Below are 13664 nucleotides of genomic sequence, written 5' to 3' on the forward strand. Positions count from 1 at the left end.
GAGTAAGCAGTTAGTGGATGGGTGTAGTGGAGGGGGAGTTAGTGGATGGGTGTAGTGGAGGAGGAGTAAGTAGTTAGTGGATGGGTGTAGTGGAGGAGGAGTAAGTGGTTAGTGGATGGGTGTAGTGGAGGAGTAGTAAGTGGTTAGTGGATGGGTGTAGTGGAGGAGAAGTAAGTAGTTAGTGGATGGGTGTAGTGGAGGAGGAGTAAGTGGTTAGTGGATGGGTGTAGTGGAGGAGGAGTAAGTAGTTAGTGGATGGGTGTAGTGGAGGAGGAGTAAGTGGTTAGTGGATGGGTGTAGTGGAGGAGGAGTAAGTAGTTAGTGGATGGGTGTACTGGAGGAGGAGTAATTGGTTAGTGGATGGGTGTAGTGGAGGAGGAGTAAGTAGTTAGTGGATGGGTGTAGTGGAGGAGGAGTAAGTAGTTAGTGGATGGGTGTAGTGGATGAGGAGTAAGTGGTTAGTGGATGGGTATAGTTTAGGAGGAGTAAGTGGTTAGTGGATGGGTATAGTGGAGGAGGAGTAAGTAGTTAGTGGATGGGTGTAGTGGAGGAAAAGTAAGTAATTAGTGGATGGGTGTAGTGGAGGAGGAGTAAGTGGTTAGTGGATGGGTATAGTTTAGGAGGAGTAAGTGGTTAGTGGATGGGTGTAGTGGAGGAGTAGTAAGTGGTTAGTGGATGGGTGTAGTGGAGGCTAAGTAAGTAATTAGTGGATGGGTGTAGTGGAGGAGGAGTAAGTGGTTAGTGGATGGGTGTAGTGGAGGAGGAGTAAGTGGTTAGTGGATGGGTGTAGTGGAGGAGGAGTAAGTAGTTAGTGGATGGGTGTACTGGAGGAGGAGTAATTGGTTAGTGGATGGGTGTAGTGGAGGAGGAGTAAGTAGTTAGTGGATGGGTGTAGTGGAGGAGGAGTAAGTAGTTAGTGGATGGGTGTAGTGGAGGAGGAGTAAGTGGTTAGTGGATGGGTATAGTTTAGGAGGAGTAAGTGGTTAGTGGATGGGTATAGTGGAGGAGGAGTAAGTAGTTAGTGGATGGGTGTAGTGGAGGAAAAGTAAGTAATTAGTGGATGGGTGTAGTGGAGGAGGAGTAAGTGGTTAGTGGATGGGTATAGTTTAGGAGGAGTAAGTGGTTAGTGGATGGGTGTAGTGGAGGAGTAGTAAGTGGTTAGTGGATGGGTGTAGTGGAGGCTGAGTAAGTAATTAGTGGATGGGTGTAGTGGAGGAGGAGTAAGTGGTTAGTGGATGGGTGTAGTGGAGGAGGAGTAAGTGGTTAGTGGATGGGTGTAGTGGAGGAGGAGTAAGTAGTTAGTGGATGGGTGTAGTGGAGGAGGAGTAAGTGGTCAGTGGATGGGTGTAGTGGAGGAGGAGTAAGTAGTTAGTGGATGGGTGTAGTGGAGGAGGAGTAATTGGTTAGTGGATGGGTGTAGTGGAGGAGGAGTAAGTAGTTAGTGGATGGGTGTAGTGGAGGAGGAGTAAGTAGTTAGTGGATGGGTGTAGTGGAGGAGGAGTAAGTGGTTAGTGGATGGGTGTAGTGGAGGAGGAGTAAGTAGTTAGTGGATGGGTGTAGTGGAGGAGGAGTAAGTGGTTAGTGGATGGGTGTAGTGGAGGAGGAGTAAGTGGGTTAGTGGATGTGTAGTGATGGAGACGCAAGTAGTTAGTGTATGGGTGTAGTGGAGGATTAGTAAGTAGTTAGTGGATGGGTGTAGTGGAGGAGGAGTAAGTAGTTAGTGGATGGGTATAGTGAAGGAGGAGTAAGTAGCTAGTGGATTGGTATAGTGGAGGAGGAGTAAGTGGTTAGTGGATGGGTATAGTGGAGGAGGAGTAAGTAGTTAGTGGATGGGTGTAGTGGAGGAGGAGTAAGTAGTGGATGGGTGTAGTGGAGGAGGAGTAAGTAGTTAGTGGATGGGTATAGTGGAGGAGGAGTAAGTGGTTAGTGGATGGGTGTAGTGGAGGACGAGTAAGTGGTTAGTGGATGTGTGTAGTGATGGAGACGCAAGTAGTTAGTGTATGGGTGTAGTGGAGGAGGAGTAAGTAGTTAGTGGATGGGTATAGTGGAGGAGGAGTAAGTAGCTAGTGGATTGGTATAGTGGAGGAGGAGTAAGTGGTTAGTGGATGGGTATAGTGGAGGAGGAGTAAGTAGTTAGTGGATGGGTGTAGTGGAGGAGGAGTAAGTAATGGATGGGTGTATTGGAGGAGGAGTAAGTAGTTAGTGGATGGGTATAGTGGAGGAGGAGTAAGTGGTTAGTGGATGGGTATAGTTTAGGAGGAGTAAGTGGTTAGTGGATGGGTGTAGTGGAGGAGGAGTAAGTGGTTAGTGGATGGGTGTAGTGGAGGAGGAGTAAGTGGTTAGTGGATGGGTGTAGTGGAGGAGTAGTAAGTGGTTAGTGGATGGGTGTAGTGGAGGAGAAGTAAGTAGTTAGTGGATGGGTGTAGTGGAGGAGGAGTAAGTGGTTAGTGGATGGGTGTAGTGGAGGAGGAGTAAGTAGTTAGTGGATTGGTGTAGTGGAGGAGGAGTAAGTGGTTAGTGGATGGGTGTAGTGGAGAAGGAGTAAGTAGTTAGTGGATGGGTGTAGTGGAGCGGGAGTAATTGGTTAGTGGATGGGTGTAGTGGAGGAGGAGTAAGTAGTTAGTGGATGGGTGTAGTGGAGGAGGAGTAAGTAGTTAGTGGATGGGTGTAGTGGAGGAGGAGTAAGTGGTTAGTGGATGGGTGTAGTGGAGGAGGAGTAAGTGGTTAGTGGATGGGTGTAGTGGAGGAGGAGTAAGTAGTTAGTGGATGGGTGTAGTGGAGCGGGAGTAATTGGTTAGTGGATGGGTGTAGTGGAGGAGGAGTAAGTAGTTAGTGGATGGGTATATTGGAGGAGGAGTAAGTGGTTAGTGGATGGGTGTAGTGGAGGAGGAGTAAGTGGTTAGTGGATGGGTGTAGTGGAAGAGGAGTAAGTGGTTAGTGGATGGGTGTAGTGGAGGAGTAAGTGGTTAGTGGATGGGTGTAGTGGAGGAGGAGTTAGTGGAGAAGGAGTAAGTGGTTAGTGGATGGGTATAGTGGAGAAGGAGTAAGTGGTTAGTGGAGAAGGAGTAAGTGGTTAGTGGATGGGTGTAGTGGAGGAGGAGTAAGTAGTTAGTGGATGGGTGTAGTGGAGGAGGAGTAATTGGTTAGTGGATGGGTGTAGTGGAGGAGGAGTAAGTGGTTAGTGGATGGGTGTAGTGGAGGAGGAGTAAGTAGTTAGTGGATGGGTGTAGTGGAGGAGAAGTAAGTGGTTAGGGGATAGGTGTAGTGGAGGAGGAGTAAGTGGTTAGTGGATGGGTGTAGTGGAAGAGGAGTAAGTGGTTAGTGGATGGGTGTAGTGGAGGAGTAAGTGGTTAGTGGATGGGTGTAGTGGAGGAGGAGTAAGTGGTTAGTGGAGAAGGAGTAAGTGGTTAGTGAATGGGTATAGTGGAGAAAGGAGTAAGTGGTTAGTGGATGGGTGTAGTGGAGGAGTAAGTAGTTAGTGGATGGGTGTAGTGGAGGAGGAGTAAGTGGTTAGTGGATGGGTGTAGTGGAGGAGGAGTAAGTAGTTAGTGGATGGGTGTAGTGGAGGAGTAATTGGTTAGTGGATGGGTGTAGTGGAGGAGGAGTAAGTAGTTAGTGGATGGGTGTAGTGGAGGAGGAGTAAGTAGTTAGTGGATGGGTGTAGTGGAGGAGGAGTAAGTGGTTAGTGGATGGGTATAGTTTAGGAGGAGTAAGTGGTTAGTGGATGGGTATAGTGGAGGAGGAGTAAGTAGTTAGTGGATGGGTGTAGTGGAGGAAAAGTAAGTAATTAGTGGATGGGTGTAGTGGAGGAGGAGTAAGTGGTTAGTGGATGGGTATAGTTTAGGAGGAGTAAGTGGTTAGTGGATGGGTGTAGTGGAGGAGTAGTAAGTGGTTAGTGGATGGGTGTAGTGGAGGAGTAGTAAGTGGTTAGTGGATGGGTGTAGTGGAGGAGGAGTAAGTGGTTAGTGGATGGGTATAGTGATAGAGGAGTAAGTGGTTAGTGGATGGGTGTAGTGATAGAGGAGTAAGTGGTTAGTGGATGGGTGTAGTGGAGGAGGAGGAGTAAGTGGTTAGTGGATGGGTGTAGTCATAGAGGAGTAAGTGGTTAGTGGATGGGTGTAGTGGTAGAGGAGTAAGTAGTTAGTGGATGGGTGTAGTGGAGGAGGAGTAAGTGGTTAGTGGATGGGTGTAGTGGAGGAGGAGTAAGTAGTTAGTGGATGGGTGTAGTGGAGGAGGAGTAAGTGGTTAGTGGATGAGTATAGTGTAGGAGGAGTAAGTGGTTAGTTGGTAGGTGTAATGGAGGAGGAGTAAGTGGTTAGTGGATGGGTGTAGTGGAGGAGGAGTAAGTGGTTAGTGGATGGGTGTAGTGATAGAGGAGTAAGTGGTTAGTGGATGGGTGTAGTGATAGAGGAGTAAGTGGTTAGTGGATGGGTGTAGTGGAGGAGGAGTAAGTGGTTAGTGGATGGGTATAGTGTAGGAGGAGTAAGTGGTTAGTGGGTAGGTGTAATGGAGGAGGAGTAAGTGGTTAGTGGATGGGTGTAGTGGAGGAGGAGTAAGTGGTTAGTGGGTAGGTGTAATGGAGGAGGGGTAAGTGGTTAGTGGATGGGTGTAGTGGAGGAGGAGTAAGTGGTTACTGGATGGGTATAGTGGAGGAGGAGTAAGTGGTTAGTGGATGGGTGTAGTGGAGGAGGAGTAAGTGCTTAGTGGGTAGGTGTAATGGAGGAGGGGTAAGTGGTTAGTGGATGGGTGTAGTGGAGGAGGAGTAAGTGGTTACTGGATGGGTATAGTGGAGGAGGAGTAAGTGGTTAGTGGATGGGTGTAGTGGAGGAGGAGTAAGTGCTTAGTGGGTAGGTGTAATGGAGGAGGGGTAAGTGGTTAGTGGATGGGTGTAGTGGAGGAGGAGTAAGTGGTTACTGGATGGGTATAGTGGAGGAGGAGTAAGTGGTTAGTGGATGGGTGTAGTGGAGGAGGAGTAAATGGTTAGTGGATGGGTGTAGTGATAGAGGAGTAAGTGGTTAGTGGATGGGTGTAGTGATAGAGGAGTAAGTGGTTAGTGGATGGGTGTAGTGATAGAGGAGTAAGTGGTTAGTGGATAGGTGTAGTGGAGGAGGAGTAAGTGGTTAGTGGATGGGTGTAGTGATAGAGGAGTAAATGGTTAGTGGATGGGTGTAGTGATAGAGGAGTAAGTTGTTAGTGGATGGGTGTAGTGATAGAGGAGTAAGTGGTTAGTGGATGGGTGTAGTGATAGAGGAGTAAGTGTTTAGTGGATGGGTGTAGTGGAGGAGGAGTAAGTGGTTAGTGGATGAGTGTAGTGGAGGAGTTAGTAGTTAGTGGATGGGTGTAGTGGAGGAGGAGTAAGTAGTTAGTGGATGGGTGTAGTGGAGGAGGAGTAAGTGGTTAGTGGATGGGTATAGTGTAGGAGGAGTAAGTGGTTAGTGGGTAGGTGTAATGGAGGAGGAGTAAGTGGTTAGTGGATGGGTGTAGTGGAGGAGGAGGAAGTGGTTAGTAGATGGGTGTAGTGATAGAGGAGTAAGTGGTTAGTGGGTGGGTGTAGTGATAGACGAGTAAGTGGTTAGTGGATGGGTGTAGTGGAGGAGGAGTAAGTGGTTAGTGGATGGGTATAGTGTAGGAGGAGTAAGTGGGTAGGTGTAATGGAGGAGGAGTAAGTGGTTAGTGGATGGGTGTAGTGGAGGAGGAGTAAGTGGTTACTGGATGGGTATAGTGGAGGAGGAGTAAGTGGTTAGTGGATAGGTGTAGTGGAGGAGGAGTAAGTGGTTAGTGGGTAGGTGTAATGGAGGAGTAAGTGGTTAGTGGATGGGTGTAGTGGAGGAGGAGTAAGTGGTTAGTGGATGGGTGTAGTGGAAGAGGAGTAGGTGTTTAGTGGATGGGTGTAGTGATAGAGGAGTAATTGGTTAGTGGATGGGTACAGTGTAGGAGGAGTAAGTGGTTAGTGGGTAGGTGTAATGGAGGATTAGTAAGTAGTTAGTGGATGGGTGTAGTGGAGGAGGAGTAAGTAGTTAGTGGATGGGTGTAGTGGAGGAGGAGTTAGTGGATGGGTGTAGTGGAGGAGGAGTAAGTAGTTAGTGGATGGGTGTAGTGGAGGAGGAGTAAGTGGTTAGTGGATGGGTATAGTGTAGGAGGAGTAAGTGGTTAGTGGGTAGGTGTAATGGAGGAGGAGTAGGTGATTAGTGGATGGGTGTAGTGATAGAGGAGTAATTGGTTAGTGGATGGGTGTAGTGGAGGAGGAGTAAGTGGTTAGTGGATGAGTGTAGTGGAGGAGTTAGTAGTTAGTGGATGGGTGTAGTGGAGGAGGAGTAAGTAGTTAGTGGATGGGTGTAGTGGAGGAGGAGTAAGTGGTTAGTGGATGGGTATAGTGTAGGAGGAGTAAGTGGTTAGTGGGTAGGTGTAATGGAGGAGGAGTAAGTGGTTAGTGGATGGGTGTAGTGGAGGAGGAGGAAGTGGTTAGTAGATGGGTGTAGTGATAGAGGAGTAAGTGGTTAGTGGATGGGTGTAGTGATAGACGAGTAAGTGGTTAGTGGATGGGTGTAGTGGAGGAGGAGTAAGTGGTTAGTGGATGGGTGTAGTGTAGGAGGAGTAAGTGGGTAGGTGTAATGGAGGAGGAGTAAGTGGTTAGTGGATGGGTGTAGTGGAGGAGGAGTAAGTGGTTACTGGATGGGTATAGTGGAGGAGGAGTAAGTGGTTAGTGGATAGGTGTAGTGGAGGAGGAGTAAGTGGTTAGTGGGTAGGTGTAATGGAGGAGTAAGTGGTTAGTGGATGGGTGTAGTGGAGGAGGAGTAAGTGGTTAGTGGATGGGTGTAGTGGAAGAGGAGTAGGTGTTTAGTGGATGGGTGTAGTGATAGAGGAGTAATTGGTTAGTGGATGGGTACAGTGTAGGAGGAGTAAGTGGTTAGTGGGTAGGTGTAATGGAGGATTAGTAAGTAGTTAGTGGATGGGTGTAGTGGAGGAGGAGTAAGTAGTTAGTGGATGGGTGTAGTGGAGGAGGAGTTAGTGGATGGGTGTAGTGGAGGAGGAGTAAGTAGTTAGTGGATGGGTGTAGTGTAGGAGGAGTAAGTGGTTAGTGGATGGGTATAGTGTAGGAGGAGTAAGTGGTTAGTGGGTAGGTGTAATGGAGGAGGAGTAGGTGATTAGTGGATGGGTGTAGTGATAGAGGAGTAATTGGTTAGTGGATGGGTATAATGTTGGAGGAGAAAGTGGTTAGTGGGTAGGTGTAATGGAGGATTAGTAAGTAGTTAGTGGATGGGTGTAGTGGAGGAGGAGTAAGTAGTTAGTGGATGGGTATAGTGGAGGAGGAGTAAGTGGTTAGTGGATGGGTGTAGTGGAGGAGGAGTAAGTAGTTAGTGGATGGGTGTAGTGGAGGAGGAGTAAGTGGTTAGTGGATGGGTATAGTGGAGGAGGAGTAAGTAGTTAGTGGATGGGTATAGTGTAGGAGGAGTAAGTGGTTAGTGGATGGGTGTAGTGGAGGAGGAGTAAGTAGTTAGTGGATGGGTATAGTGGAGGAAGAGTAAGTGGTTAGTGGATGGGTATAGTGGAGGAGGAGTAAGTCGTTAGTGGATGGGTGTAGTGGAGGAGGAGTAAGTGGTTAGTGGATGGGTATAGTGTAGGAGGAGTAAGTGGTTAGTGGATGGGTGTAGTGGAGGAGGAGTAAGTGGTTAGTGGGTAGGTGTAATGGAGGAGGAGTTTGTGGTTAGTGGATGGGTGTAGTGGAGGAGGAGTAAGTAGTTAGTGGATGGGTATAGTGGAGGAGGAGTAAGTGGTTAGTGGATGGGTGTAGTGGAGGAGGAGTAAGTGGTTAGTGGATGGGTGTAGTGGAGGAGGAGTAAGTGGTTAGTGGATGGGTGTAGTGGAGGAGGAGTAAGTGGTTAGTGGGTAGGTGTAATGGAGGAGGAGTTTGTGGTTAGTGGATGGGTGTAGTGGAGGAGGAGTAAGTGGTTAGTGGATGGGTGTAGTGGAGGAGGAGTAAGTGGTTAGTGGGTAGGTGTAATGGAGGAGGAGTTTGTGGTTAGTGGATGGGTGTAGTGGAGGAGGAGTAAGTGGTTAGTGGATGGGTGTAGTGGAGGAGGAGTAAGTGGTTAGTGGATGGGTATAGTGTAGGAGGAGTAAGTGGTTAGTGGATGGGTATAGTGTAGGAGGAGTAAGTGGTTAGTGGATCGGTGTAATGGAGGAGGAGTAAGTGGTTAGTGGATGGGTGTAGTGGAGGAGGAGTAAGTGGTTAGTGGATGAGTGTAGTGGAGGAGGAGTAAGTGGTTAGTGGCTGGGTGTAGTGATAGAGGAGTAAGTGGTTAGCAGACAGTGGGGGAGATTCAAATGTGTGAAAAGTGGGTTGGGTGTCTGTACTGTCTATTAGATAGGAAAAAACAGACTCCCAACTCACTTTTCAAACATTTGAATCTCCCCCAGTAATTAGTATTTGTGGTTTGGGGGGAGATTGAGGAAATGAGCTGAGGAAATGTAGGTTGTTGGGGTTAGTGAGCAATACTAGCTGTGAGACCAGTACAGTAACGCCGGCTTTTTCGCCCCACAGTCTGTGACCCTGTCCTCGGAGATAAATGGAATGGGGAGGGATCTATGGTATGGCCTTAATACTGTTTGTATGTTGTGCTCCTCCTGTCTGTGCCCCTGGCATTTCCCCCTTAGTATTTCTGTATGTATGCCCTCTCACCTACCCCCTCTATTAATGACTGCCTGCCCTCTGTACTTCCACTTACTGTATGTTTCTTTATGATGTACCATTTACACCATCACATATCTTTCAGTACGTCCCAGAGGAACTTCTTCCCGTCTATAAAGAATTGGTCGTCCCTGTCGCTGATATCATCACCCCAAACCAGTTTGAGGCTGAGTAAGTGAATATAGGTCTGTCGCGTGGTCACATGACAGTGTGGTGTATCATCTGTAATCATATCCTCAGTATCCTTCATATCATATATACTCTCTAATCATATCCTCATATCATATACTCTCTCATTATATCCTCACTATCCTCATATCATATATACTCTCTAATCATATCCTCAGTATCCTCACATCATATATACTCTCTCATCATATCCTCAGTATCCTCATATCATATATACTCTCTCATCATATCCTCAGTATCCTCATATCATATATACTCTCTCATCATATCCTCAGTATCCTCATATCATATATACTCTCTCATCATATCCTCAGTATCCTTCATATCATATATACTCTCTCATCATATTCTCAGTATCCTCATATCATATATACTCTCTCATCATATCCTCAGTATCCCTCATATCATATATACTCTCTCATCATATTCTCAGTATCCTCATATCATATATACTCTCTCATCATATCCTCAGTATCCTCATATCATATATACTCTCTCATCATATCCTCAGTATCCTCATATCATATATACTCTCTCATCATATCCTCAGTATCCCTCATATCATATATACTCTCTCATCATATCCTCAGTATCCCTCATATCATATATACTCTCATCATATCCTCAGTATCCCTCATCTCATATACTCTCTCATCATATCCTCAGTATCCTCATATCATATATACTCTCTCATCATATCCTCATATCATATATACTCAGTATCCTCATATCATATACTCTCTCATCATATCCTCAGTATCCCTCATATCATATATACTCTCTCATCATATCCTCAGTATCCTCATATCATATACTCTCTCATCATATCCTCAGTATCCCTCATATCATATATACTCTCTCATCATATCCTCAGTATCCTCATATCATATATACTCTCTCATCATATCCTCATATCATATATACTCAGTATCCTCATATCATATACTCTCTCATCATATCCTCAGTATCCTCATATCATATATACTCTCTCATCATATCCTCAGTATCCTCATATCATATACTCTCTCATCATATCCTCAGTATCCCTCATATCATATATACTCTCTCATCATATCCTTAGTATCCTCATATCATATATACTCTCTCATCATATCCTCAGTATCCTCATATCATATATACTCTCTCATCATATCTTCAGTATCCTCATATCATATATACTCTCTCATCATATCCTCAGTATCCTCATATCATATATACTCTCTCATCATATCCTCAGTATCCTCATATCATATATACTCTCTCATCATATCCTCAGTATCCTCATCATATATACTCTCTCATCATATCCTCAGTATCCCTCATATCATATATACTCTCATCATATCCTCAGTATCCCTCATATCATATATACTCTCTCATCATATCCTCAGTATCCTCATATCATATACTCTCTCATCATATCCTCAGTATCCTCATATCATATATACTCTCTCATCATATCCTCAGTATCCTCATCATATATACTCTCTCATCATATCCTCAGTATCCCTCATATCATATACTCTCTCATCATATCCTCACTATCCTCATCTCATATATATATACTCTCTCATCATATCCTCAGTATCCCTCATATCATATATACTCTCTCATCATATCCTCAGTATCCCTCATATCATATACTCTCTCATCATATCCTCAGTATCCTCATATCATATATACTCTCTCATCATATCCTCAGTATCCTCATATCATATATACTCTCTCATCATATCCTCAGTATCCTCATATCATATATACTCTCTCATCATATCCTCAGTATCCCTCATATCATATATACTCTCTAATCATATCCTCAGTATCCCTCATATCATATATACTCTCTCATCATATCCTCAGTATCCTCATATCATATACTCTCTCATCATATCCTCATATCATATATACTCTCATCATATCCTCAGTATCCTCATATCATATACTCTCTCATCATATCCTCAGTATCCTCATATCATATACTCTCTCATCATATCCTCAGTATCCCTCATATCATATATACTCTCTCATCATATCCTCAGTATCCTCATATCATATACTCTCTCATCATATCCTCAGTATCCTCATATCATATATACTCTCTCATCATATCCTCAGTATCCTCATATCATATATACTCTCTCATCATATCCTCAGTATCCCTCATATCATATATACTCTCTCATCATATCCTCAGTATCCTCATATCATATACTCTCTCATCATATCCTCAGTATCCTCATATCATATATACTCTCTCATCATATCCTCAGTATCCTCATATCATATATATACTCTCTCATCATATCCTCAGTATCCTCATATCATATATACTCTCATCATATCCTCAGTATCCCTCATATCATATATACTCTCTCATCATATTCCTCAGTATCCTCATATCATATATACTCTCTCATCATATCCTCAGTATCCTCATATCATATATACTCTCTCATCATATCCTCAGTATCCTCATATCATATATACTCTCATCATATCCTCAGTATCCTCATATCATATATACTCTCTCATCATATCCTCAGTATCCCTCATATCATATATACTCTCTCATCATATCTCAGTATCCCTCATATCATATATACTCTCTCATCATATCCTCAGTATCCCTCATATCATATATACTCTCTCATCATATCCTCAGTATCCTCATATCATATATACTCTCTCATCATATCCTCAGTATCCTCATATCATATATACTCTCTCATCATATCCTCAGTATCCTCATATCATATATACTCTCTCATCATATCCTCAGTATCCTCATATCATATATACTCTCATCATATCCTCAGTATCCCTCATATCATATATACTCTCTCATCATATTCTCAGTATCCTCATATCATATATACTCTCTCATCATATCCTCAGTATCCTCATATCATATATACTCTCTCATCATATCCTCAGTATCCTCATATCATATATACTCTCATCATATCCTCAGTATCCCTCATATCATATATTCTCTCTCATCATATCCTCAGTATCCTCATATCATATATACTCTCATCATATCCTCAGTATCCTCATATCATATATACTCTCTCATCATATCCTCAGTATCCTCATATCATATATACTCTCTCATCATATCCTCAGTATCCTCATATCATATATACTCTCTAATCATATCCTCAGTATCCTCACATCATATATACTCTCTCATCATATCCTCAGTATCCTCATATCATATATACTCTCTCATCATATCCTCAGTATCCTCATCATATATACTCTCATCATATCCTCAGTATCCTCATATCATATATACTCTCTCATCATATCCTCAGTATCCTCATATCATATATACTCTCTCATCATATCCTCAGTATCCTCATATCATATATACTCTCTCATCATATCCTCAGTATCCTCATATCATATATACTCTCTCATCATATCCTCAGTATCCTCATATCATATATACTCTCTCATCATATCCTCAGTATCCTCATATCATATATACTCTCTCATCATATCCTCAGTATCCTCATATCATATATACTCTCTCATCATATCCTCAGTATCCTCATATCATATATACTCTCTCATCATATCCTCAGTATCCTCATATCATATATACTCTCTCATCATATCCTCAGTATCCTCATATCATATATACTCTCATCATATCCTCAGTATCCTCATATCATATATACTCTCTCATCATATCCTCAGTATCCTCATATCATATATACTCTCATCATATCCTCAGTATCCTCATATCATATATACTCTCTCATCATATCCTCAGTATCCTCATATCATATATACTCTCTCATCATATCCTCAGTATCCTCATATCATATATACTCTCTCATCATATCCTCAGTATCCTCATATCATATATACTCTCTCATCATATCCTCAGTATCCTCATATCATATATACTCTCATCATATCCTCAGTATCCTCATATCATATATACTCTCTCATCATATCCTCAGTATCCTCATATCATATATACTCTCTCATCATATCCTCAGTATCCTCATCATATATACTCTCTCATCATATCCTCAGTATCCTCATATCATATACTCTCTCATCATATCCTCAGTATCCTCATATCATATATACTCTCTCATCATATCCTCAGTATCCTCATATCATATATACTCTCTCATCATATCCTCAGTATCCTCATATCATATATACTCTCTCATCATATCCTCAGTATCCTCATATCATATATACTCTCTCATCATATCCTCAGTATCCTCATATCATATATACTCTCTCATCATATCCTCAGTATCCTCATATCATATACTCTCTCATCATATCCTCAGTATCCTCATATCATATATACTCTCTCATCATATCCTCAGTATCCTCATATCATATATACTCTCATCATATCCTCAGTATCCTCATATCATATACTCTCTCATCATATCCTCAGTATCCTCATATCATATACTCTCTCATCATATCCTCAGTATCCTCATATCATATATACTCTCTCATCATATCCTCAGTATCCTCATATCATATATACTCTCTCATCATATCCTCAGTATCCTCATATCATATATACTCTCTCATCATATCCTCAGTATCCTCATATCATATATACTCTCTCATCATATCCTCAGTATCCTCATATCATATATACTCTCTCATCATATCCTCAGTATCCTCATATCATATATACTCTCTCATCATATCCTCAGTATCCTCATATCCTATATACTCTCTCATCATATCCTCAGTATCCTCATATCATATACTCTCTCATCATATCCTCAGTATCCTC

The 13664-nt window shown here is 43.0% G+C and overlaps 1 long non-coding RNA gene across 1 annotated transcript in view; it reads left to right on the forward strand.

Annotated features, from left to right (window-relative positions):
* Positions 1-8862, forward strand: part of LOC134999330 (uncharacterized) — a 29593-nt gene extending 20731 nt beyond the window's left edge. Inside the window, exons 2-3 of the long non-coding RNA XR_010201443.1 lie at positions 8543-8589; positions 8775-8862. This is a non-coding gene — a long non-coding RNA (uncharacterized LOC134999330). The remainder of the gene's footprint in view (positions 1-8542; positions 8590-8774) is intronic.
* Positions 8863-13664: the final 4802 nt, after the last annotated feature.

The sequence above is a fragment of the Pseudophryne corroboree genome, unplaced genomic scaffold (assembly GCF_028390025.1).
Source record: "Pseudophryne corroboree isolate aPseCor3 unplaced genomic scaffold, aPseCor3.hap2 scaffold_1499, whole genome shotgun sequence".
Classification (NCBI taxonomy): Eukaryota; Metazoa; Chordata; class Amphibia; order Anura; family Myobatrachidae; genus Pseudophryne; species Pseudophryne corroboree.